General features: G+C 41.4%; 1 long non-coding RNA gene across 1 annotated transcript in view; it reads right to left on the bottom strand.

The window, feature by feature from the left end:
- Positions 1-20682, bottom strand: part of LOC148050297 (uncharacterized) — a 124894-nt gene extending 104212 nt beyond the window's left edge. The window contains exon 1 of the long non-coding RNA XR_015701405.1: positions 20450-20682. This is a non-coding gene — a long non-coding RNA (uncharacterized LOC148050297). The remainder of the gene's footprint in view (positions 1-20449) is intronic.
- Positions 20683-24368: the final 3686 nt, after the last annotated feature.

Genomic DNA, 24368 nt, shown 5'->3' with positions numbered 1-24368 from the left:
AGGGGAAAAGAAAAAAGCCAAATGCTGACTTATCCTTTCCCTTTTCCACTTGGAATCCACCTGGGGTCCACAAAACTTTCGTTTCCGTTCTTTACGTTATAAACTGAAGTGACCTCCAAACTTCCAGTTTCTCCCTGGCTCAAGAGAGGATATTTTACTAAAACCGTGGTAACATCTCATGTATTAAATCAAGTTTCAGGCACCAAACACACAGGCAAAGGCTTCAGAAGAGAGCTTACAAGGTTAACAGCTGACAACAGACTGGAATGGCATGAAGGTTAATTGCTATTTGCAACGCACTTTTCAGGTCTCTTCAGATAAAAGGTTTTCTGTCCCCATTAAGAAACTTTAAAGCAAACTGCAACCAGTGAGTAATCAGTGTCCAGTATCTCAAAATGCTCAAGACAGTCAGCTCCTAAATGCTGTCAGATGAGAAATATTTTGAGAAATAATAGGATAATTTTGTCTGTAATGTGGCTAGGCGAAGGCAGAATAGGACCAAGAAATCCTGCATGCTGATCCTTCACCAGAAAGACTCAGGATAGATAATAAAGTCAGTTTAGGCTTCACCCAGGCAAAAGCCCTCCAAATGAAAAGACTTACACTAATCTAACTAGCACTGGGGCTTACATCCTTTATTTATCAGTATAAAGGGCAATGCCAGGGAAAAGCAAACAGCATGAGGTGGGAAAAAAAGCTCTGCAAAACTGAGTTTCTTAAATCCTATTCCTTCCTGTGGTTTGTAGATTTACTATAATTAGTTTAGCAGAGAGGTGAGTGTGGCTGATGATTTTGTTCATTTAATTATTCTAAGGAGACCAGTAAATTATTTTAAAAACATTTAGGGTCCTAAATATTTTATCTCAGGGAGGGATTAATGACGAAGGGCCAGGTAGTACCTCAAACAGCTGCAGAGGGAGAACTTTTGTTTTCCATATTTACTTTGCACTCCAAGATATCTTCCCATGCCCACTTCATCAGTGCACATGGGATTTGCCACACTGGATAAATTCAGTAACTCCTCTTACCTTGGATACTTGTCACTTCTGGAGAAAAGGATAAACTGCTTCAGAGGAAAGCATAAGAAACAGATAATTACCTGAGAAAAGCTTCTAATTAACATCCACCATTTAGATATCAGTTTATGGCTGGTATAACATACCTTTAGACAGTCCTGTGAACTCCCTATGTTCAGGGGTTTTAAACTCTGCTAAGCTTTGCTAATGCCCTCTGGCAGTGAGTTTTTTTGAGCTAATTCACTACTGCAGAGAATAACGTTTAGGACGTGCACATGCTAGAATTGCCCACCCCAAACAGTATCATAGGAGATTCCTGATGAGATTGTGTCTGGCATTTTGAAAGGCAAGATTAAGGCTTAAAATGGAGATGATCAAAGGCAATACCAGTTAATACTAGCAATAGAGCAAGATAGCACAGCTCTCCCCAGCCACAGTCACTGGAACATGCTTTTCCACACAGCTACAACAAGATGAAGAATCTTGTGATATGGATTTCCAGCAGAGTGATGACACCAGAGAAGACAAAATGCAAGCAAAGTCAGATGGGAGCCCTATTTAAACCATCTTTTGGGAAAAGAGTTGGGTTTGGGTTTGTGCTTGTTTGGTTTTGTTTTTTTAAAGAGCAACAGAAAGCAGAAGAGGAAAAGGAAGAGAGACTTCTGCATCCAGTTCTTGTTCATTAGATCATAAAATCAACCAGAGCATTCATAAAGATGTTCATAGAGAGGATAGTTTAATCCTTATCTAGAAGAATGCAAAATTTTGGGTCAAGTCCCAAAAATTTCAGCCTAGTTGTTATTCATCTTGAGGTACAATTTGTTTTACTGTCTTCTGCAGGAAACTCTTGACAATAAGAAGTGCTGTTCTTTTTCAGCTACAGAAAACACACTTCATTTTTCAATATAAACATTACATAATGCAGCCCTGAGAACTCGGGAGGAACCACAGCCACCATCTATTCTGTTCTCTACCATCCCAAAACAGACAGGGCCCCACAGACCCTATGGCCATAGCCACGTGCTTGCGCCAGGGTGACTCCCAACTCATGGTGGATGGATGTGTCCTCCTTGGGGGACAGGAACAAAGAACGCTAAGTGAAACCATCTCTGTGTCGAAGGTCCCTGCCAAATCTGCTGCCAGTTCAGAAGTGTCACAAAGGGATGGCTACAGACAGTGGAAGAGAAACAAACCTGGAGAGTGAAAGGTGAATGACCAAAGATGAAAGGAAGAGGAGAATTGAACCAAATCTTTGAAGCCAAACTGCATCTTTCCAGGGTAGAGTGGCTACGCAGCTAGGATTACACAGAAACAGGGGAACATCGCTTAATCTAGACCAGTGTCAGTAATAAAATTAAAACCCCTTTAGCTATAAGAGGTTGTCATCTGTACTGTTTGTGCATTCCAAGGAGAAGCATCCATAGATCAAGATAATCCTCTTTCTCGCTTGTGCTTTCAGTCTGTTCATTTTTTCAGTGTCAGCAAGTTCTGTATTGTTTGTAAGCCAAAAAATGACAGCAGTTTGATCTTGGTTCACCCAATATGCGCTTGCAATGGGACATGTGGCTCCCACACACTAATTCATTTCATCAAGGAGCAGAAGCTGAGAGTCTGAGACAGTCCTGTGACCTCACTCCAAGAGGTTTGAAATTTATTTTTTTTTAATGTCTCTCAGGCTTGTTAACCACAAAAAAAAAAAAAGGAAAGGTACAGGCTGGTTTGGGGACCAGATAGTTATGGTTTAAAAAAAAAAAAGCAGCTTAAGAACCCAATCTATGCGAGTCTTTCCCTTAAATCAAAGCTTGGGAGAAAAGCCCTATTTATTGGTGTATGAAGGAAGCTGGATAAAATTAAACGCACACTCAGGGACAGGACTGTGAAAAGTCTGTATTCTCCCTAATATAATGAAAAGCTGAGAAGTGTGACATGTTTGCAGATTATTTATTAACAGTAGGACAGAAGCTATTTTAGGCGCATGTCTTTAGACACCATTAACAGAGTAATTTACTCTCCAGAGTGCCCTTTCAGGAAACAGTAGGAACTAAGTAAACCCCATATATCATTCAGAAGCAGGAACAATTCTCATTGTTTCTTTCCTAAATCTATTTCCTTTCTCAGAGCTTTGCCACCATATGGTCAACAAGGAAGCAGTGTAACAGGATCTGATAAGATTGAATTATATATTTTAGCAAGCTTGAGGAGCTGGGCCAAGGCATTTAAATACATCAGTTACTGAATTAGGACAAACTGTTTGTCATCTTATCAAAAGGGAAAACGAAAAGGAGAGACTTCCCATCTGATCTAATGCATGAGGGGCCTCATAGACATGATAGCAATGAAGGGCCAGACTCAGGCATCCAGTTGTTCTTTATGCTTGTGTTTAAATAAGTGGCTCTTTCTGGATATCTTTTTTTTATTCCTTTAAGAGAAGCAGGCAGCAAGCATAACATAATATACATACAGGACTGACAGGAGACAGGGTGCATTACTGTAGTCCATTACCGCATGTGTTCAGCTTTCTACTGCTCCAACAGCTGCGTCCTCTCTGTCTACACATCTTGGGTTAGATTAAAGAAAAAATCAATCTGAGAAAGAACAAAAGTAAAATCCTCTCCTCCCCCCAAATTATGCGTTGATGTGTGGGGCGTGGGTGTGCATAACTGTGAGGCGGCAGCATGCATGTTCTGTATGCCGCAGATTTTGAACTGGAAATTAAATGGGCTCTACCTTCCACAAGGCAAACAACTCAGAGTTAATGTAAAGCCCAGAGAAAAGCAAAACATAACATTTTTCAACAGGTCCTAATAACATTCTATGGGACAAATAATGAGAACAAGATAGAATTTGTCTTCTGGGTTTCTGCTCAGAGAAGACTCATTTGATTTCTCAAAACAGGACCTCAGTAGGATTTTTGGTGGGCTTCCTGTCTTCTCCAGGGATAAATTTCACCCAGGGAAAACAGACCCAAGTTCCTATGTACAACAGAATAGGAAATCGTTTCTTCCACTTAGGGGTTACAGCTCTTTTTTCTACCCCAGCTTCGTTTTCACACCATCCCTGTTAAGGCTAGAGCCATGTGTACATTTTCCAATGTTATGGTCTAAGGACCTAGGGAAACATATTGTGAAGACTCACGGTCATTTTGAAGCAGAAGAAAAAAAAAAGTGTAAGAGAAGCCTGTCCAGCTGCTCCTTTGTATCTCCTACAACTTAGCTGCAAATTGATTTCCAATTTTGTCAGAAGATCAAGAAAAAAAAAAATATTACAGCTGGCGCTGAGATTTTGTAATTCAGAAGTGGTCCTCACCCTTCACTGCAGTGCTCCAAAAGCCACCACAAGCCTTCCTAGAGAGTGCAGGGAAATCACAGGAGTTGTGGGAACTCCCTACGCACCCAGGAGAGCACATCAGTGGATTGAGGAAGAATTAGATTATGTCAAACTAATGGCATTTGCTCAGGAATAGTAGCCCACACTAGTAGAAATTAATCCTGAAATAATGTAAACCACCTAACTGCTGCGAATTGGTCTTGTCCTCACTTTGCCTCTGCTAGTCTCTCAAGTTATGTTTTTGTTTCCATTTATCAGATGCTGGTCTTTGCAGCCTCTTGTATCTTTTTGGAAAACCTGGAAAGACTAAGCATTTAGCTCTTGCTCTCAGCTCATTGGAAGAAGCCAAATTAAAAAGGAAGTTATCAGCTTTTCTAGCTGTAGCTTTGCATATCTGCACAACCAATCTGCTATAAGGCCAGAGGCTGAAGGGGATGCAGAGACTGACAGCACTTCTTTCAGCTCCAAATCTAGGACTTCTTGACACTTACAGCCCTTTTTTCCCTGCAGAAGGAATTGTTTGGACACCCCACTTAGCAAGAAAACACAGGCAGAGGCAGTACATAAGGTTTCCTGCACAGCTAGCGTTCAGCAAGCTGCTGCTGTAAGCAAACCATTGCAACTCTACAAGGTGCTGCATGTCTTGAAAATGTTCTCCTAATGTTAATGCACTTTATATAAGCAACGAGTATTCATTTAGACAAGGGCTGTTCAGGAGCCACACTCTTACTACCAGTAACTCAGGTTAATTTACTTTCACAGGAATTTTTTTAAGAAATTCAACTTCCTTTATTTAAAGTAAAGGGGAGAAAATAAATAAAGCCACAGTCCAGATGGAAACAAAGTCTGCTCCTTCTTCATTAGCCAAGCCACAGACAAGTTATAATTCACATCTCCCTTGAGTCTCTTCATTACCCAAATTTGGAAAACAAGCATAAGGGTTAGGGGGTATTGGGGAGGAGGTGGGGGGTGCAGCTTGCCAGCAAATTACATGCTAAATTTCTTTGCCTTTAGTTGTATCCGCAATAAATGAAAAACTTCTTGTGGTCCAAGTCACGGGATTCCTTAATCAACAGGGTAGAGTTGGGCTTGCAAAACTGAAGTCCCTGGGGAAATGGCTTCACTACTGAAGGAAACAAGTGACTCAGAGCCCCATCCTCAGTCTCAGATCTTTTCTTAAATGATTTCATTGAAAGCAGTGATTGCCTACACCCAGGAGTAGGAGCCCAGGCTACTGGTCTCAAAGTCTTTTTTTGTGCCATCTCAACAGCACAAGTTGGGGCCTTCAACATAGGCTTCCAGCTGACATCTAATGAAGCCTTGCATTTCTGTCTGGTCTTATTAGGGAGTCTAGTTTACACATTTCTGGTAGGGGAACTACCAGAGCCTAAAGGTAGCCTTACATTCTGTTCTTAGGAGTTGAGTTGCACTATAAAGTCCTTATCTGTAGGAAAAAAAAGAAAAAAGTGCTATCAAAGGATGGGTAGCTTTAACAATTGAGCAAGCCTTCTTAACAATTAGAACTGTTAAGGGTAGAATTGCATCTGATTTGCTTGATGAGTCTCATTTTTAATGCAATTAGGCAGCCAAGGTTTGACAGACTAGACTATCAGAGTGCCAAAGAGCCAAAGGGAATTTGCATATATTATAAAATAATTGGAATGGCAGGGTAAAGTAATAACCAACCTGACCTAAGCCTTCACTCAAATAGAATTGTGTGAATAATTGATTTTCCACATTCCTGGCTGAACAGAAGAGGTAAAAAAAAAAGTAGTTCATCAACAAGAACAGATTTTCTTTTTCTAATGTGTAACAAAAAAAAAAAATTAAAAAACCCTGAACATAGACAATTCCAAAATGAAATGTCCATTTGAAACATCACACTGAAGCATTTCATTTAGAACCTATAAGGTAAAACATTTGCAGCCAAAATAAATAAGCAAAATGAACATTTTTAAGGAAAAACAACCTTGGACTGAAAACTTTCACACATCTTTACTTGCAAGAAAAAAAGTCTTAAATGCTGTCATTTTTTCCTCAGCAGAAAAAGAACATCTGTTAAAACTATTGTTTTTCAGTATATAGCTGTTTTAGTGACACTCATGTCAAGGAAGCATTATCAAGTGCAATATTCCTAATCAAATCCAGAGTTAAGAAACATTTGGAAATTCAGCCTATATAGCCAATAGCAGACACTAAAACCTCTGTCTCCCACATCAGGTGAAAATAGCTCCCAGCTATGGGCCACTCCTAGATGTGGCGCTCCCTCTTTCATTCCTAAACTTTGAGAGGTCCCAATTCCTGCTGGACTGATAATAAATGTTGCAATCCTCAAATGTTAATAGTATGGAAAAAAATAAAACCCATTTCCTCATTGTGTTTGTGCACAGCTTTTTGCTTTCCAAAGTGCAGGTTTCCTACTTACATCTAGAACATGGGTTCCAAAATATCAGGAAAGAATGAATTCTGGCAAATTCCCTACTCTAGTCAGAGCCAAAAAGCTACCAGAAGGTTCCCCCCCCCCCCCCCCCCCCAAAGAAAACCTGTTCTTGTAGCTTTTTCAGAGCTGATGTCAACCAAATGTACTGAAAGGAAGCACCTGATCTTATTTGCAACACTTAGCTGGACCTGAGATTTTACATTTCACCTACTTGTTATTCCAGGACATAAAGAGTAGGTAAATCTAGCTTTGCCAGACTGTTTCTGCCTTAACTCTTGACTGACTTCTGGAGCTAAACTGAAGCATACTTTATTCCGCTCATGCAGTTTAACTCTTCACAGAGGTCAGAGTAGCTCATACTATTAAATAATGCAGGCTAGACAATGCTGACTTAATAAAACTCACATGTCATTTTGTGTTGGAATTGATTTTCTTACTTGAGGGCCACTTTAGCTTGCAAATCAAAAGTGTCTTGTGTTGGTTCTTTCAAAAGGATGCTGCGATTGCCTGGGCTCCCTTCAGAAACGGAGATTGATGGGACCAGGTTTGCGTTGGGTCAGTGTCTAATGGCCTCCTCTCAGTGGTCTGAATTATTCATAAGTGCTAGAGCACCTCATGTTTTTTGATTAACATGTACAATGGAGGATATGTCATAGCTCAAGCAATATCAAACTGCTTCTTTGCATTTTGCAGGCAGAGTTTTTGCTCTTCCTCCCTCTTTCCCATTCCAGGTCCAAAAAACTATTTTGATGGTAGGAATGTCCTTTCTTAACATTAAGTCATCCCTAGGCAAGCAGAACAATTTAGCTTGCTTCATTTGGACTCTGCTAACAGTTATGTCTTCCCATTTTCTAGCATATTTCATCTCTGGCTTCTTAAACAATGGTTCACATGTATCCACCTGAACTATAAGCTTACTAAGATCACCAGACCATTCGACAGCAAAGTTGAGAATACAGTTACTGGTCTTATAAAAATAACCCTTCCCCCCGTCCCATTCCATCCATCTGTAGATTTTCACTAGTCTGGTTCTTCTCCAGAATTTTGTAATTCTCCAGAAGTTTGTAATTGGCATATAGAAGGATCTTGTTGTGCAAGATGTAAGACACTTCCTTCATATGTATTACAGCCTTTCTCATCTTTCAACTCTTTTCCTCTGGGTCCTTCTTTGCCCATTGCTGACAGTGAAGCTCTAGTTGTATATACTGATTCCTACAACAGTTGTAGGCAGTTATGTCTATAAAACCACGACCTGTTGGCTTAAGAAACAAGCCAAGTCCAAATATAGCAAGAACTTAGAAAGGGAAAGCAATTAAACCACTTCTAGAATTAAATATCTTCCATAAGAGACAGTAAACTCAAATCCAGCTTCACCCACAGACATTCCCACCAAACATCATGACCGATTCACCTGTGCTTTCCATTCTGTAATGGCATTTTTCCCTATAATAATGGGTGCAAGAAAACAAAGACAAAACACCTCATACACACAGTATAAGTCAATGGATAATTTTGAATTTGTGGGGAGCCATACATGCTGCCTTACAGTATGCAGCCCAGGAATATGCAGAGAGTGGCCTAGGTCTTCTGAGAAGTTTGCAGGAGGTGGACACAAGACACTTTGCAGACAAAGCCTGCAGGTACAAGACAGGATGGGAAAAGGAGTTCTGCTCTTACAAAGAGGCACAAGGTGGTTAGATGCAAAGTCCTTGTGACTCTTTGAGCAGCTAGTATGCACACAAGAGAAGGAGCCTTCCTCAGAGCAGAGATGTGCTGGCTGGAGCTCCTTGTTTCTCTTCCCAGCTTTGCCACAGACTTCAATCTTGTGAACGTGGAAAAAGAAGAATTTTGAACTTCTGCAAAAGTGGGCTTTTAGGCTACAATGCATCCCATCTCACCTAAAGAGCCACACTGCAGTGGGCATAAGTCAGGATTGTTACAGCTGACACATAAATGCCATCTTCTGTTCTTCAGAGGTCCTACTCACTGCTACAATAACTCCAAACCTCATTTAAAAAGAGAAGAAAATGGTAATGACTAAAACAAAATCAATGTTTAATGCTATTAATTATAACAATGACATTACGTAATTGGAAAAAGCAAATTATAGAAGACAGAGGGAGTACTTATGATCTGTTCTGATGATCAACACTGAACCCCTGGTTGGTGGATCAATTATGTATATAACTGCAGCCACTTACATAGATTTCTGCAGAGCTGAATCTTCTCAGCTCCAGTCCAAATTACCTAAGAAAATTCGACCCATTAAAAGTAATACAAAATATACTATGCACCAATAACAATGGGAAACATACTTAGGGACTTTACAGTTGTAAGGTCATTAGCATTCTCTGAGCACTACAGAAGACTAAAAAGTGAAAAAAACCCCACAGGTTTGGATTAGGACTTTGTTCACTAGCAACTAGTATTGATGTGAAAAATACTATTTTGGCCACCAAATTCATCTTAGAAGTTAAGCTAGGAGCTAACAAAATATAAAGGAACTAGAGTTTTAGTGCTAGACATCCTAGTAATTATATATAGTAGATACAAATTGTCTGTACTTTAAAAATCAGTTCCAGGCTTTTAACTCCCAGGTAAAATTTTTCTAGAATGAAAAAAAAGTACCTACAGAGGCAAAGTTCCACTTCTTAATAAAGTGCCTAGCTCGGTTCTGAAAGTAGTAGTGGCATACTGTAGGACAATCATAAGAGAAAGAATAGAATATTGAAATTAGACCTAAGACTAGCATCTTTCCCCACACTTCCCACCAAAATGATCACTGAATGAACTATTCCTTAATTCTAGCCACTCCTATACTTCAGTTTTTCCCTAGCAGAACTAGAAAAAGAAATAAATCTTTATATCGATTTCCTTTAGCTGCTGCTTTCATCATCTTTTAGGATACATTTAGATGCAAAGCTGGCAACGCAATGAATTCTATCTTGAAGATATTTTTCCTGTCCCAGCTGCATTAAAAGACAACCATCCCAAGGTGAGCGGTGATGTCCTAATCCCTCTCTCCATCTAAGAAAGAAACATTTCAGTTCCCCTTCAGACAGTATCTCCATATCATTCATGAAACCAGAAGAACAATCAACCTCCACAACCATCCCTAGGGCCCCTGAAGGGCTGCTCAGATTAAGTTTGTGGCAGAAGATACACACTGGTCCTCCCAGGCTTGACCCCAGACCAGAAGCAGCAGGAATCCTTAAACAGAAAGGAGGCATCTGGCAAACCAGGGATGAGAAAACATACAAGTCTCAGACTGGGGGGTCAGGTTAGATGTCTGACCTCTCTCACAGGGGAGAGACCATTGCTGCCTGGAGGGTCCAGGACACAGGTGACAATGTGGCATGGTAACAGGACTCAGGAAGCACTGCCCATCCTGGCTGGACCACATGAGGCTCTGGGGTGTCTTGGCAAGCAGTTGTCAGGACTGGGGCTGCCCCAGAGCCTGCAAATGGAAACACCAGGAACATTTTTATGGAGAGCTTCTGGTTGAGAAGCCATTTGGAAGGATGTAGTGTGGCTCATTCAACAGGAAAACATGAGCAGAGATTGAGGTATAGTTAGAAAGAGAAAACTAGTCATTCAGAGAGTTGCCAAGACCCAGCAAGTTAAACTTTCCTATGTACTGAAGTATGATTTGCCTGAAGTCTACGACAACTTTGAACAGCTGCAAACAAACTCCAAACCTATTTTACCTCTGCCAAGAGATATTCTTCAAAATGCCTGCAGTGACCCACCAGCCAGGTAAGCGAGGAGACTCCAACACAAGCCCCAGGTTGAAGAACTTCATTAGCAATTCATATTTCAGCATTTCTAAGTTTCTGTTTATCATCCCTAGAGTTCATTCTTGATGCGCTAGACTAGCCCCATGAATTCATGAATAGATAGATACAAAAGACTTATGGTCATCATTAGGATGTATTTCCCTCAGCATAGATGCTTTTTAAATGTCACTAATCTTTCTCCCTCACAGGTCTGCTGCACAGAGCACCTAATTTGCTTTGGAAGTCTGGGAACACAGAGTCCAATCACAGACAGCATATTAAGTGTACATGCTTAAATTTTATGAAATCCAAACGTTTTTAGTGTCATTTTTATTCCATTCTATCCTTGTGACCTTCTGGGCTAACAAGGAAAAAAACCTGCCCTAACCAAGAGCGATGGATAATACTAATTTCATTTATTCATTCCTTTTTTCCATTTGCTTTCAAAAACTAAGAGGGAGAGGAAACAACAAAGTAAATAGACTGTATAACTTGATCTAACACAACTTTTACTAGGGCTATCTGTATTTCAGATGTTAAGCTACTTCTTTCTCATTTCTGCTGAATTTGCTTTAGTAATTTCACCTAAACTCTTTTCTGCTTAGGGGTTTATAATTGATGGGTTCAAGACATCACCAAAATAAATACCTTAAAATTAATTTAAAATGTAAAGTGAAAGATATATATTTTTGGAATGAGAAATGTTGAAATAAATTACTAAGTAGGAAGATGTGATCTATAAGGAAAAGATAAAACAGCACAGAGGGAACATGAACAGTGTGTATAATGAAGCAAAGATGCCAAAGGAGGAAAAACACAAAGAAAAATGAAAATACAGAAAGATAGATGGTTGGGTCACAGAACACCCTGAGGGGAAGGGGAGCATAAAAAAAACCAAACAACCCATGTCAGTGTGCAAAGAATAAGCCAGAAAGAAAAAAATCTTCAGGAAGATTAGAAGAAAAATCTCACAGGGTGACAGGAAAGGGTCTCCCACCAGGCAAGGATGAGTCCATCATTATATTGAAGACTAAAAAAGAATATTCAGAAAGGCTCTGAAATTTCCAGAAAGATACCGTAACAGTTAATGCAGCTAAATCTGCGCAATAACAGGGCAAGATTAGCTTCAGCCCCTATTCCCAACAGCAGAGTCAGGGCAGACAGGAAAGAATGGATGAGAGAAGAGTCCCTTGGATTGAAGGGACCATGGGTGACCACAGCCTGTTTGCATGGCCTCAGCCCCCTCAGCTCCCCTCCTTCCCAGCCATCGCCACCACTCCTGGAAGGAGTTGTGTGGGCTTCCTATAAGGGCATGCCCCTATGGAGAGGGGTTTGCAATACTGAGACCTACTTTAAAGGAGGGAGCAAACCCGTAAAGGCAATGGCAGACCAGGCTCTGTTCGAGGCAGAGACCCCATGGGGTGGAGGGGCAATGGGATGAGGCTGGGGACAGCCTCAAAAGCTGGAATCACATCCTTATGGATCAGGCTATGCACTGCAAGCAGGTTTTCTTGAGCGCTCGGGAGAATGGAAAAGGTGTGGAAGTAAAAAGGAGGCTGTCAGTTTCTCTGCAATATTGGGGAACAAAGAAAGACTTCCTAAGAGGAAGATTTATTGTCAGAACCAAAAGATTGCATGCTGTTATCTCCAGCTAGAGGATGGTGAGATACAAGAGCTTTTATTTCTTGTTATCAGGCTCTTTTTTTTTTGAATTGCAGATTACTGCTTGCATGCTTTCAGCACACAGCCAGTGCCTCAGTGCAACAGCAAAACTGCACCATGCTGTATTCTCTCTTCACTGGGCAGGGATTTTCGTGTCATCTGCTATTCACATCACAGCTTGCTGCAGTGATTCCAGGAAGACCTCAAAAAAGCCCTGTCCTCTTGTCAGGAAAAGGAAGGAAATACGATTTCTCCATACGAGGAATCAGGAAACTGGAAAGTCAAACAGTGCCTCCTCCCTGTGCACAAACCCTGTGTCTCATAGCAGCGTTGTCCAAGGGAGGACAACGCTCAGACAAGAGAATCAGACTAAAATAAGCATTTTTAAATTTAACTACGACATCAGACAGAAAGTATCACATAATTTTTAAGTGTTAATCAATGTAGGACAAGACATAAGCTATTTTCTTTCCTACGCTGCTAGACAGGAATTTAGGCATGAGAAGACTCCTGTAGACATCTCTCCATAAAGATGAAACATTAGCAATAAAATGACTTTGTCAGCCTCGTTCTGAAGGAAATGCGGGTGCCAATGCCACTCGCCAATCAGTGCTGACAATAGCGGGCTTTAATTGATGTGGCAATGTGGTGATGTGATCACGGCTGCCCCCTCTCACCTCCCACCGCTGTTTGCTTCTGACTTTCTCCCCAGTTACAGCATATATCACATGTGACCTTTAAAAAAAAAAAACCCAACACACAGGCTGCATTTGTGTTTTGGATACACTTGAAAGCTTCCAAGGAATCTAGACCCTGTGCTGCAAGGCACATGCACATTTAAAGAAAAAAATACACAATCTTTTGGCTTGCTTAGATATATATTTCATAACCTGAATGTACCCTAATTAACAGCTTAAGGAATTTGCTCAAATTGCAAAGGAAACTGAGCTGGGGCAGAAACTGAATCCAGGCTACTTCAAGTCCTAATTTAGTTTTACCTTTCGAAGGCAATTTCATACTCTGCTCTCCCCAATGCTCCCTGCACCCACTTTTTTTTCTACATTCCCATTCTGCATTTGGATCAACTCCATTCCCACTGAAGCAAAATTCCCTTTGGCTTTGACAGAGCCTGACTTTAAACAGGTGTGAGTCTGTTTCTCCCTCTGACTTCAGGAAGGTAAGGACTACTTTAAACGCTGCTTTTGTCTTATTTGGCTTGCAATTTTTCAGGAGGGAGGAAGGGGGTCCTAGATGAGTAGACATCTATACCTACTTCTGCAAGGAAGATTTGGGCCCATAAATAAGTGACAGTGACATATTGTGATTAGAAAGAGACAAAGTATAAAGAAGTTTGGTGTGCTACATCATGGCATTAGGCATTTCCAATCAATACAGCCTCTTTCAGTCCTTTTAGGCATAACATTTATTGTTCCTATTTACTGTTATTAGTAACAAAATGCTGCCCATGAAAAATCTATACCAAAAAAATAGCAAACATGCAAATCCACACAGGAGAGAAGAGCATCACAGCACAACTGTTCATAAGTACAGCTGCTCCTGAGTTAGGGCTCAGAAGCCCTACAGAGCTCACACTTTCAATAGACAAGAGGGCAAAGAGAACCCATTTTGGGAAAAAAAAAAAAAGCAGCAGCATAGGGAAATAACATCTCAGCTCAGGGGTTCCCACACCTGAGCTGCTACCAGCTGGGAAGCTCAGCCCTGGGCCATGCTGCTTCCCCAGGTACAAGGTAAATATGCCACCTCAGTTGCCACTGCCAAAATAACCCTCCTGTTGATTTGCAGGGCATGATTGACTGGTTCAGCAAAATAGCACCCAATCTGCCGGTAGCTCCCACACGCTCAGCTCCAGCTTGAAGGAAGTAAAATATTAAGCAGGATCCTGGAGATTCTCCTGTTTTCTCTAATAACTTGTTTGAAGATACAGATTGCTTAAAGTCTTATCTGTGAGAGACTGGAACCTCATCTCCATGCAGAGTCACCCTGAGGCATCAGCACAGCCAGGAGAGCAAAGGCCTCTCAGGGTCAACCATAACCTGGCCTGAAGGTAAAAGAAGGTTTTGCCCAAGGTAGCTCCGAGTATGGACCTGATTAATGCTGCTCCATTACAGAAGGGAGTAGTCCTTCAGCGGAGGGACCAAAAAGTAAGCCCCTGCCTGAAAAGCAGGATGGAGACTGCAGAGTTGTACTTTGGAAGATTTCTGCAACTTTAATTAGAAAAAAAAAACCACCACTCCAAGGCTTCTACAAAAGCTGGTAGAGGAAAAATAGAGTAACTAGCTTCCACAAAACAAATGCCTCCTCCCACGTACAACATTTTCATTATATCAGCTGCAACTGACTCACTGTACAGGATTTGGTGATATTTGAAATTATGAACATGGCATAAAAGTTCACAAGCTGATTAACACAATTACTATTCATTTGATCCTGATTGCTACAGCGGGGACTTCTGATTAAGCCAGTCTGCCCTGCAATTTCCACTGATTTTCTTTCATGCTTTGAATGCCACAGGGCAAATATCCCAAACTCAGCACCTTGCTCACAGCCTAGTTATTTTACTTGGTGTGCAACAGCCTCAGCAATCCCAATTAGCCCATTATAGGAAGCAGCTTGGTTTCATTCCCCACAAACTACACATTCGTTAACATCTGTAAGGTTAACTACATAAATCACATGTCTGGTCAGTCTATTCTTAACTGGATGTTTTCACTGTCTTTTTCCATATATCTCATGACTTAGCTGATTATACAGGTTTAGTTTAGTTTAATTAACAGGGAAGAAATGGAGGTTTCAGTTAATTCTCACTTCTCTTGCCTTTCCTGCCTCCACCCCCAGAGAAAAGAAGAGGTAAAAGGAAAGCCTTCCCTTTGAGTACCACCAAACCTCTCCTGGTTTGCAGATCCCCACTACACATATTTTGATAGAGTTAAGATAGAACAAAAATAATCAATACTTAAGTGCAAGCCATCGGATAATAACGAATCACCTCTATTTTATATACTTCTCTCCACACACACCTATTTCAGACCCAAGGCTTTGCAGTACATTTCCCAATGCTTTCTACTCCCCAAAAATTGAATGCTGATCTCTACTGAACAATGCAGAAAGCACACAGATCTGAAAAAGTTTTGTGATGAGATTCCAGACTGAAATAGGATGTTAAGCTTCAATAAGAAAAACCCTGGTCTTGGGTTTTTACCTCAAACTCTTTGTTCCCCCACCCCCACCCCGTTTTAGGTACAGTTGCATCCTGCAGCCACTGTACTTAGAACTGGAGCAGCTCAAGAAAGGGATAGAGGAGATGGTGTCCTAACAGTGCCCTGGAGCATCTCTAATGAGAAGAGCAGCATTACCATGGGCAGGCTGCGCTGAGCAGCATGCAGAGGACACAGAGCATTTGCTGATGTCCTTGAGCAGCCGATCTTGGTTGTACTCAATCAAAAGGCTCCATAAGACTGTTGTTGCGTGGTGCTTTAATGGCATTTACTGTGACAGCTGAGCAAAAGCAATGTTTTCATGAAGTAATTGCTTGCTGCCAGAGGAGTCATTTTATTGGGCCTACCTGCAGTTAAGTTCAGATGCATGTGACAAACTGTAATTTATTACTCTTACCCTCTTTCCCAATGGGACATTACTGCCTCCAAAGCTGTGCTTCAACTGAAAGCCCAGAAAGCTTCAACTAGCTGGAAGTCTCTTTAAAAGTACAAAGTAAACACATTACAAAACAACTGAATATTGTCTTCTTGGCCATGTGTATCTGGTGCTTTAACCACAGTCGTATCTCCCCTGCAGCAAATCCTGTAGAAGCTAAGTAATTATTGTTTTATTGTGACCCAGAGAAAAAATTAGGCTTCGGTTTTAGAACTGGAGATGTTCCCTCTTCACTGCATAGAAGGTAGTTGGTTTGTTGGCTTTTTTTTTATTCCCTGCTCTGCATTATTATCACTTCAAAACTCCCATCATCCTCCCAAATGCAGGTGTGTGTGTGATTCCAAGGTCTTCACAGGCCAATTGTTTCACTTAACACTAGTTTAAAAGAACAAAATGCCCTCAGGTAGACCAGCTCCTATTGCCAGCTGAGGCACCAGATCCATCTATACCATTTCTATTTGAAGCAAAAACCTTGCAGGATTATTTTCCCTATCAGCTTTTCCTTCTACTAGGTAAATCATGTAGCCTATCAAAGCCATTTCTGTGATCTCCCTTAACAATGCATTTGAAGGCGATATCAAAGAATTGCTGCTGGTGTTACACATATTACAGTAAGCCCCTGATAGCGGATGTTAATGCATTTTACGATTGGGAATGTTGTCTCAAGATAAAAACAGGCAGTCTGCAGGAATCAGCAAAAACCCACTTAATTTCACACATGTATAGCCACTGACGTGTGTGCAATGAGATTAGGTGATGCCCTTGTCGGCAAACTTATCATAACTTTCTCCAAATAGCAAATCCCTAATTAGTTTATACTGTGGCTTTGCAGAGGGTAAGCATGGCTGGGGAAGAGCAAACAGTAGCTGATTTCACAGGAACATGCTTGTTTAGCTCAGGCTTAGCCATTATAAGAAAGTAAATACTGCGTAAAAAAGCACTCAGATGGAAAGATTCATGTGTGTTGTTTCACCATGGTTTGCAGTTTTATCTGAAAACTTCTCAAACCCACAGCATCATAATAAACTGGAGATGGACTACATCATTACTAGAGGCTGTCTCTTAATCTAGATGCTATACTGTTGGTAAATCTATTGGATTTGCCACTTACTGGTCAGTTTTCAACTCCAGTGGCATGTTTTCTCAAGCAAGCTCATGTCGCTCACAGGCAACAGAGAAATAGGTGCAGCATCCTACATCCAAGGAAGCTATGTCAAGGGGCAAAGGAAAAGTTCAGAAAAGAAGGGCTGATCTCATTTCTGCAGACAGCAGAATGTTGTTCAAATTAAAGGAAAAAAAAAAAGCATCTTTTAGTGCCTTACAGATGCCATCAAGCCTGGGGAGCAAACTGCAAGACTGATGGGGGCTTATGATGCATCAGAGTGGTTTGATCACATTTTCCTCAAAGAGAACTCCCTGGAGAGAGGAGATAAAGGTGATGGTGGTTCTGCAAATGAGGCTGCAAGGTCAGGGGGATCTGCTGGCCATCACAGCACTGGGAGATCAGAGTAGGGCCAAGATCCTCAGTAACGAGCAAGCAGATGAGGAAAGCAGGGAGATAACCCTTGTAAATAAATGAGTGAACTCCTACATAATGCTCATACCATGACTTGCATTAAGAATAAAACGTTTTTAAAAATGCAGCAAGGAATGAAACTTCAGTTCTGTATATTCATTTTAAAAGTGAATACCATCTTGAATAATTATGTTACATTCAAATGTGACAAATTTGTCTTTCAACATCATAAAATTGGTTCTAAGAGGCCGATCATAAGCATTTTCAGTAGCTTTGGTTAATATATATCCCAGATAAGCAACTTATAAATTACTTCTTAACTCCCAGGATTTTCAGACTGAAACAGATTCCCTGTTGTCTTCCCCTTTTTAATAAACACAGAGTACTATAAATAAGAGATATAATAGGGAACGTGCAAACATTAGCTGGGCCATTTATGGTTTTATATACAAAGTAGTTTTCCAAATGTTCTGACTGTCCTGAAATCGCCACCTCCCAAAAGCACCAAAAGCTGTCCCTCAGCAGCCCCAGACCTACACCTCCCTTTGCTTCAGCCTCCTCAGTCACCTGTGCAATTCAACCCTGACATTTCTACGCAAAGTCTAAAAATAATTTAAAAAAGAATTTAAAAAAAGAAAGACAGTTCAGCTCAGATGGTCCCTTACTGTCATTTCTCATTCTGAGCCCAGCAGCAGCTCCCCACAAGGAAAACAGATACCGTGATATCTCCTTCCAGCTGAAAGTGTTTTTTTTTTTTTCATAACCCACTACAGAGACACTGAGAAGGTGCACTAGCAATACAGTATTCAGGATGAAGAATTAGACCCAGATGGCAGCAAGGGGCAGTTTTTATAAAGCATGCTAAGTCTGGAAAGTGATTCTCTTGTTGCTGTAGCCAGCAACAAACTGCAGAGGACTATATGCAAACAGCTGAAAAGCACTGGACAACGCTGTAACAAACTCACCAGGTAAATCCCAGACTTGCCGCCCCACGAGTTTATAGTATGTATAAGTAAACCTGTTTAAAAAAAAAAAAACAAAACCAAAAGCAACCAAAAAACCCACACCACCAAGAAACCCACCTTTTTTTGAATCCCCTTTCCACTCCTGGAAGCATCCCTTGGACAGGTGAAAGCTGTCCAAGGAAGTAGAAAATTCTGTGCTACCCCAAGACTCTACCTATAGAATCACTTTAAACTCCGAATCATAGCGAAGCACATGTTGATACAGGTCAAGTCATATTGTTTACTCATTAGAGGGTAGTATGAAAGTTCCACACACACACACCCCCCACCACGAGCAGTTTTTGTTTTGTTTTTTTTAATAGTGAAAAAGGTTCAATATACCTTTACATAAAGACTTTATATCTCTTTTAGAGCAGAGTACTGATTGGGCCAAAATTGCCATTCTAATTAGTATTTAAAAATAATTTTAAAAAATCACATCACTGTTTCACTCAAGTTCATGAGGAAAACCTTCAGCTGACTCCAGCTAAAAGTCTGTCTACAGACCAGTCGGACTGGGGCTAATAACACGCTTTGAGTATTCTGGAGATTACATACCTGGCAGCTTTAGCATAGTACTTGAGAGAAGCTTACATGTGCCATTTTTATCCTCCAAAAATAAGGGTTTTTTCTAGAGCAATAATGCATTCCTACTCACCCACAGAATTTAAATGAGGGCAAGGTTAGTGACAGAAGAACTGTGACATGCACACATACACTTTTAATTGTATTTTAAGTACTGCGGTAATAAACCAAGTTCAGCTGGGATACTGGGATATTCTTCATGTATTGTCTATACCCACATCTCTCATGTAATGTCTCTCTGGAGTAACCTAACTTTTTCATTATTATTATTGCAAGTTATATTGCTCAGCACCATAGGAAATATATGTAAATCAGAAACATAAATGTGCCAGTTAAAAGCTACCAGATTGAACTAACGAGGGTGATATAGCAATGACACAGCTAAGTTTTGATTTTGTTTTTGAAAGAACTAATTAAGGCTTCCTAATTACCCCAACCAGTGAGAGTATTACCCTCTTAGAGACTTATGAGTAATTAAGTTAAAACCATTTTCAAAAGAAAATATAAGTTTCAGACAATCTTTGAAAATCCCAACAGTAGCTGATAAACTATATGGAAGAAGTAGCTTCCCTGGCAAGTGCTTTGGGTCAACAGAGGGGCATATAGGAAATGTCAGTCAGCTCCCAAGCACTCAGGGAAGGTGAATGGGGCATTTCAAGATATGTTGAAGGTTGTTTTTCCATTCAGCTTTCAGGAGAGGGGGGAAAAAAATAATTCAACTAGTAGCAGAAAAGCCCCAATGAGTTTCTGTGAAAATATCTGAGGCACAAAGGAGATTGTCCGTATTGGGGTATTTTAAGAGTAAAAGGACACAAAGAGACTCCAGCCTCCTTGAAAGACAGTGACACAGGTTTCATAAATACCATCACGTTAGGTATCTAAACACTGCAGCCATAGTGTTCCAAATTGTCATGACAGAACGAGAAATGCCACAGGGTGTTTGAATAAAGGTGTTGTCCAAAGGAACAGCCCTACTGAAGGAATTAAGGTCTGTGTCTATGTGTGCCCAACTTAAAGCAGCCAAGTTCAACCTCTACAGTTGCAGGAGGCAAAGCACCACAAATTCACATCCAAACCATACATTTTATCTAGGGTTAAACACTCATGGTTAGAATACATAGCCCATTCTCTCTCCTATGAGCTACTGAAAAGGCCTTTAAAGTCCTTCAGGAAGAGCGAAAGATGTCAAAATATACACAAAATGCTTTAAAGCAACAAGTCCTTAGAAAAAGTTAGAATTGGCAACATTGGTGAGGAACTGCATGATCAGCCGTTTTTATTTGCGGCTTCTGCCCTTTCAATGCCACCATATCTCCTCTGGACCAGCTGAGGGGACTAGTGCCACTACCTGCAGTAACATCACCTAGTCCTCGCGCTCTCTGCAACACCATGCACCAAGAACAGGACCAGGACAAGAATTATCAAGCCACAAATCCCACAGAAAGACTTACCCCAGGTCACGCTGCAAGTTCTGCATGGAGCTGAGCAGGGAATCCAGTGTCACCATGAAATCATCCTCTTTTCATTGCCCTACAACCTCCTCTTCCTCCACCAGAGTTGTTCTTCATTCCTAACCCTGCTGCTAGCTCACATTCATTGCCATTTGTATAGCACATAGTAACATAAGCCAAAAGGTCTCATCACTCCAAAAGAAATTTCTGAGAGGGAGTGTTTTCTTCCTTAAAGCAAAGAAAATTTCACAGATGAGAGCATGACAAAACTCAATATCAGCTCCTGGCCCTAACCAAAGGAATAACCTCCTCCCTTGCTACTCACTGATAATTTGTAAGGTTCCCTGCTGCCCTAATCCCAGCTTTCCTGAGTTACCAGGCTGATTTACCAGGTGTTTTGAGTTGCTCTGAAGTTCAGGACAGCAAAGGCTGATGTTCTGCTTAGTCCCGAGTATCATTTGAATGTTCAAGAGAACCTTTTCCATGCAGCTCACTTGCCAGCTTTCTCTGAGCCCAACCAGAGGGCTGGAGTAGGACATTTGTCACATTATCATAGCATGAGTTGAGCTTTTCTAAAGGCAGTGAAGAACATTAAGAGGGGGTATTAGCTAACTAAAGGCTATTTCAGGCTTATTTGACATAAGGCTAAACTCTAGTAGGTCAATTCTGGCAGGAGGAAAAGGGTTAAAATAGAAGATGGATCTTGGGAGACGCTCTGGAATAACAGTTTACAGAGACACACACACACACACACAGACCCTTCCCCTGATCTTCAGGAAAAGCCATGGATTGTGGGGGGCCCAGAGCTCTCTGCTGCACCACCGATGTCTGCGTGAACACAGGGACCTCACCAAAAGCCCTCTATGATATCTACCATCCAGATCTTACATATTCCATCCTGAGACCTTCTCATTTTGGCATATTGTCCAACACCTCTGTTGAAATTTGACTAAGAGCAAGGGAAGTTCCACGCTGCTGTCGCAAAAGCTGTCACGCCCATCCTTCATGCTAAAACTAAGCGCTGGCTGTACCGTGCCAGCTCTGTACCCAGGTGCTGGAGCACAGATTGTCACAGCGATTAACAGAATGAAAAATCCCAGGGCCTGCTGTGGAAAGAAAAAAACACACGTGCTGGCACTGTAAGCTGGCTGAATAGCCACAGCCAGGAACAATCGCTTTTATTTTCATATGCTGCAGCAGACTCCAGAAGGTCTGTTTTAGGGCAAGCCCAGGGTATAAAAAAAGGAGTCAGATGGCCAGAAGGAATGAAATCCAACAATATCCTCTTCTTATCCTGTACCTTCATCCACAACAAACAAATGAGTCAATCCGAGAGGAAAGAAACTCAATCAGCAGCCATGCACCAGTGAGCATGGCTTGCATATTGTATTGTTCCAGTGGTGTTATCAGTAAAGCCTGGGTGTCCAGTCAGTGCAATGCTCATAATTGTTTTTACCCCCTTGAAAACAAGCTGGTTAGAAGCAGAATTAAATTGATTTGTGAACAATGTTTACCCTTTTTCTTGCCGCCAAGCAGACAACCAATTAATGACATTAAAGATTAATTAACAGGGAGGCCTGAGCACTACCTGCCAGACTAACAATTACATTTGATGTTATATGTTCTTTCCTCAGCAAGGCAAGTACCTGCAGTTTTGCTTGAAGTTTCTCTTTTGAAAAACTAGAGTGCAACAAAATCGTGGAAAATGGTTTAAAAAAAGAAGAATGAGAGCTTATGGGATGATGTTTTTTCAGCTATTATTTGTTAGTGCCTCCTTTGCAGGGAAGGGTGCAGAGTGTGCGGTGGTTTTGGGAGCATTTGGCCTAAAATGGAGTGGAAATGTAGTCAGAAGAGTTGGGTGTGTTTGTGTAAGTTGGAAGCAGGGAGAAAGTATATATTAGTCATTTCTCACACATATACCCCACACCTGCTCTTGACAGCTTGTTCCATGTTTTGTATCAAATGTATAAATAATGTATATACATTTTACATATAAATGGAGTAACACAAGTCCTGCCAACTCTCCGTCTCTATACTTAGACACAGACACAAAAGCACAGACATAGAGCTAGAAATCCATGTGCACATGGACATATAGGCACCCACTTAGCATTAAATCCTTCCCATCCTGTGAAGCTGCAAAACAAACTCTTCTTCTCCCCTGAGGTAGTAAGTCTGTTAATTAGATTTCTTGCCCTGTTTTTCCTTTTATTTTCAGACCAATCTTTTTTTCTTTTTCCTCAGATATGCAAGTGCATTTTTTTTAGTTGTTATTTTTTTTGCTGCTGAAGGATGTTGAAGACATTTTGCTTAATTTCTTGTAAAGTACCAAAGGGACTGCAAATAAAATCAGATCAGGTCTCCTGCTCTTGTGCTCCAAATTTTCTATGCCGACTTTATTCATTCCAACGGGTTGCAATGAGAATCTTTCTTGCTTCCTCTCTACTTCAGCCCAGTCCACACTTGCCTGAAGCTGTTCCCCTGTGCACACAAAGTAATCTCAAAACACTTCTTTCTGTTTAAAATGAGGGGGACCAGCTTCTGGCTCATAGTTGTACTCCCTGCAGCTGTTTGGCAGAGCCACAGCAGAGATGGTGTGGAGTGGGTAGTAGAAGCGATTAGGAAACAAGGAGGAGCACAAGAATTTTGGACAGTACATGAAAGAGCTGAGGAGCACAACCAAAGGCTTGATGACTCACTGCAAGTCAGCAGCAAGTGATCTGGAGGCTGGGATCAAACAAAGCCAGCTTGATCCACCCCTGCAGCGGGTGCTCTGATTGTACAAAAAGTCTTGCAGAGACTCACCATCTCCACAACACAACACATCCTATGCAGCTTTGATCCTGGCCCCAAATCTTCATTCCTCTTTCTCTTTCTCCCACCCTTGGTCCCTCTTTTGCTTCCCACTCAAGCTTGCCTTGTCCCAGGTTCTGCCCCAAATGTGACTCCCCTACATCTTCGTGCTTTCCTCCTTCAAGGTGCATCCCATCTGGTTCCCCTCTCTCCCTCAACAAGGCCTTGAAGTTGCACCAAACCCCAGAGCGTACTTTGTACGCGACACATGTCAAGATGAGGACCTGGCAATATATTGCAGTTCTGGGCTGAAAGTGGCTCTGGGAGATGCTTTCATGCCTGCTAGAGGGTTATGACCCAGTGCAGGTGCTTGTGCAGAGCTTTCACAGTGACTCAGGCTGACGAGCCAGGACAGAGGTACAGAAGATACCTCTGTTGGAGTGAGGGCAATGACCGCAAGAGTCAGCAGCAGGTGACTCAGAGGCTGTTTCAACACTGTCCAGGAACACAAAGAGAAAAAACAGCAGTTGCCATCATAATTTAATTTTTCAATTTAAAAAAGCATGCTTTCATCCAGCTGCAAGCCAGAGGGCTTGAAACAAAAAGAGTTGGGTGGCATCCCATGGCTGGCATGTTTCACTGTGCCTCAAGAGAAGACCATAGCAGCCCTCTCTGGCCCTAAAAATCTCTGTACAGGCTTGGAGCAGGTATCTATGAGTGTAGAAAAGGGGCTTTACACAGAGGAAGCTGGCTTGGTGATCTAACTCTAAGGCATCGCAGCTCTGCCTCGTCTCCAGCAAGACACCTTCATCAGCACAGCCACCACTGCCACCTCTCCCCGCTTTGGTTCTCTGGCTGTACAATGGAGAAGCCATGCAGACTTTCTGTCCTCTCCTAGCACACTCATCGGCTGGAGAGCCATAAAGACAGACAATGATTGCTATTAATTATCATCAACTTTGTGTTTGTTTCTGAGGCCTCGTTCAGGTTTGATATGAATCTCCCGCTGCTGAGCTGAATAGTGCGAGGGTCACCCAGCCGGGGGAACCTTTATCGCTTTCTCTCTCTTCTCCAGGGAGATAATAACAGCCAAGATTCTAGTTTAAGCTTATTAAAGCGCCCAGTT

This window comes from Nipponia nippon, unplaced genomic scaffold, assembly GCF_047370975.1.
Source record: "Nipponia nippon isolate SJK-2023a ecotype South Korea unplaced genomic scaffold, ASM4737097v1 scaffold_9, whole genome shotgun sequence".
Lineage (NCBI taxonomy): Eukaryota > Metazoa > Chordata > Aves > Pelecaniformes > Threskiornithidae > Nipponia > Nipponia nippon.
The sequence above is the reverse complement of the archived record's forward strand: the minus strand, read 5'-3'. Positions and strand labels throughout refer to the sequence as shown.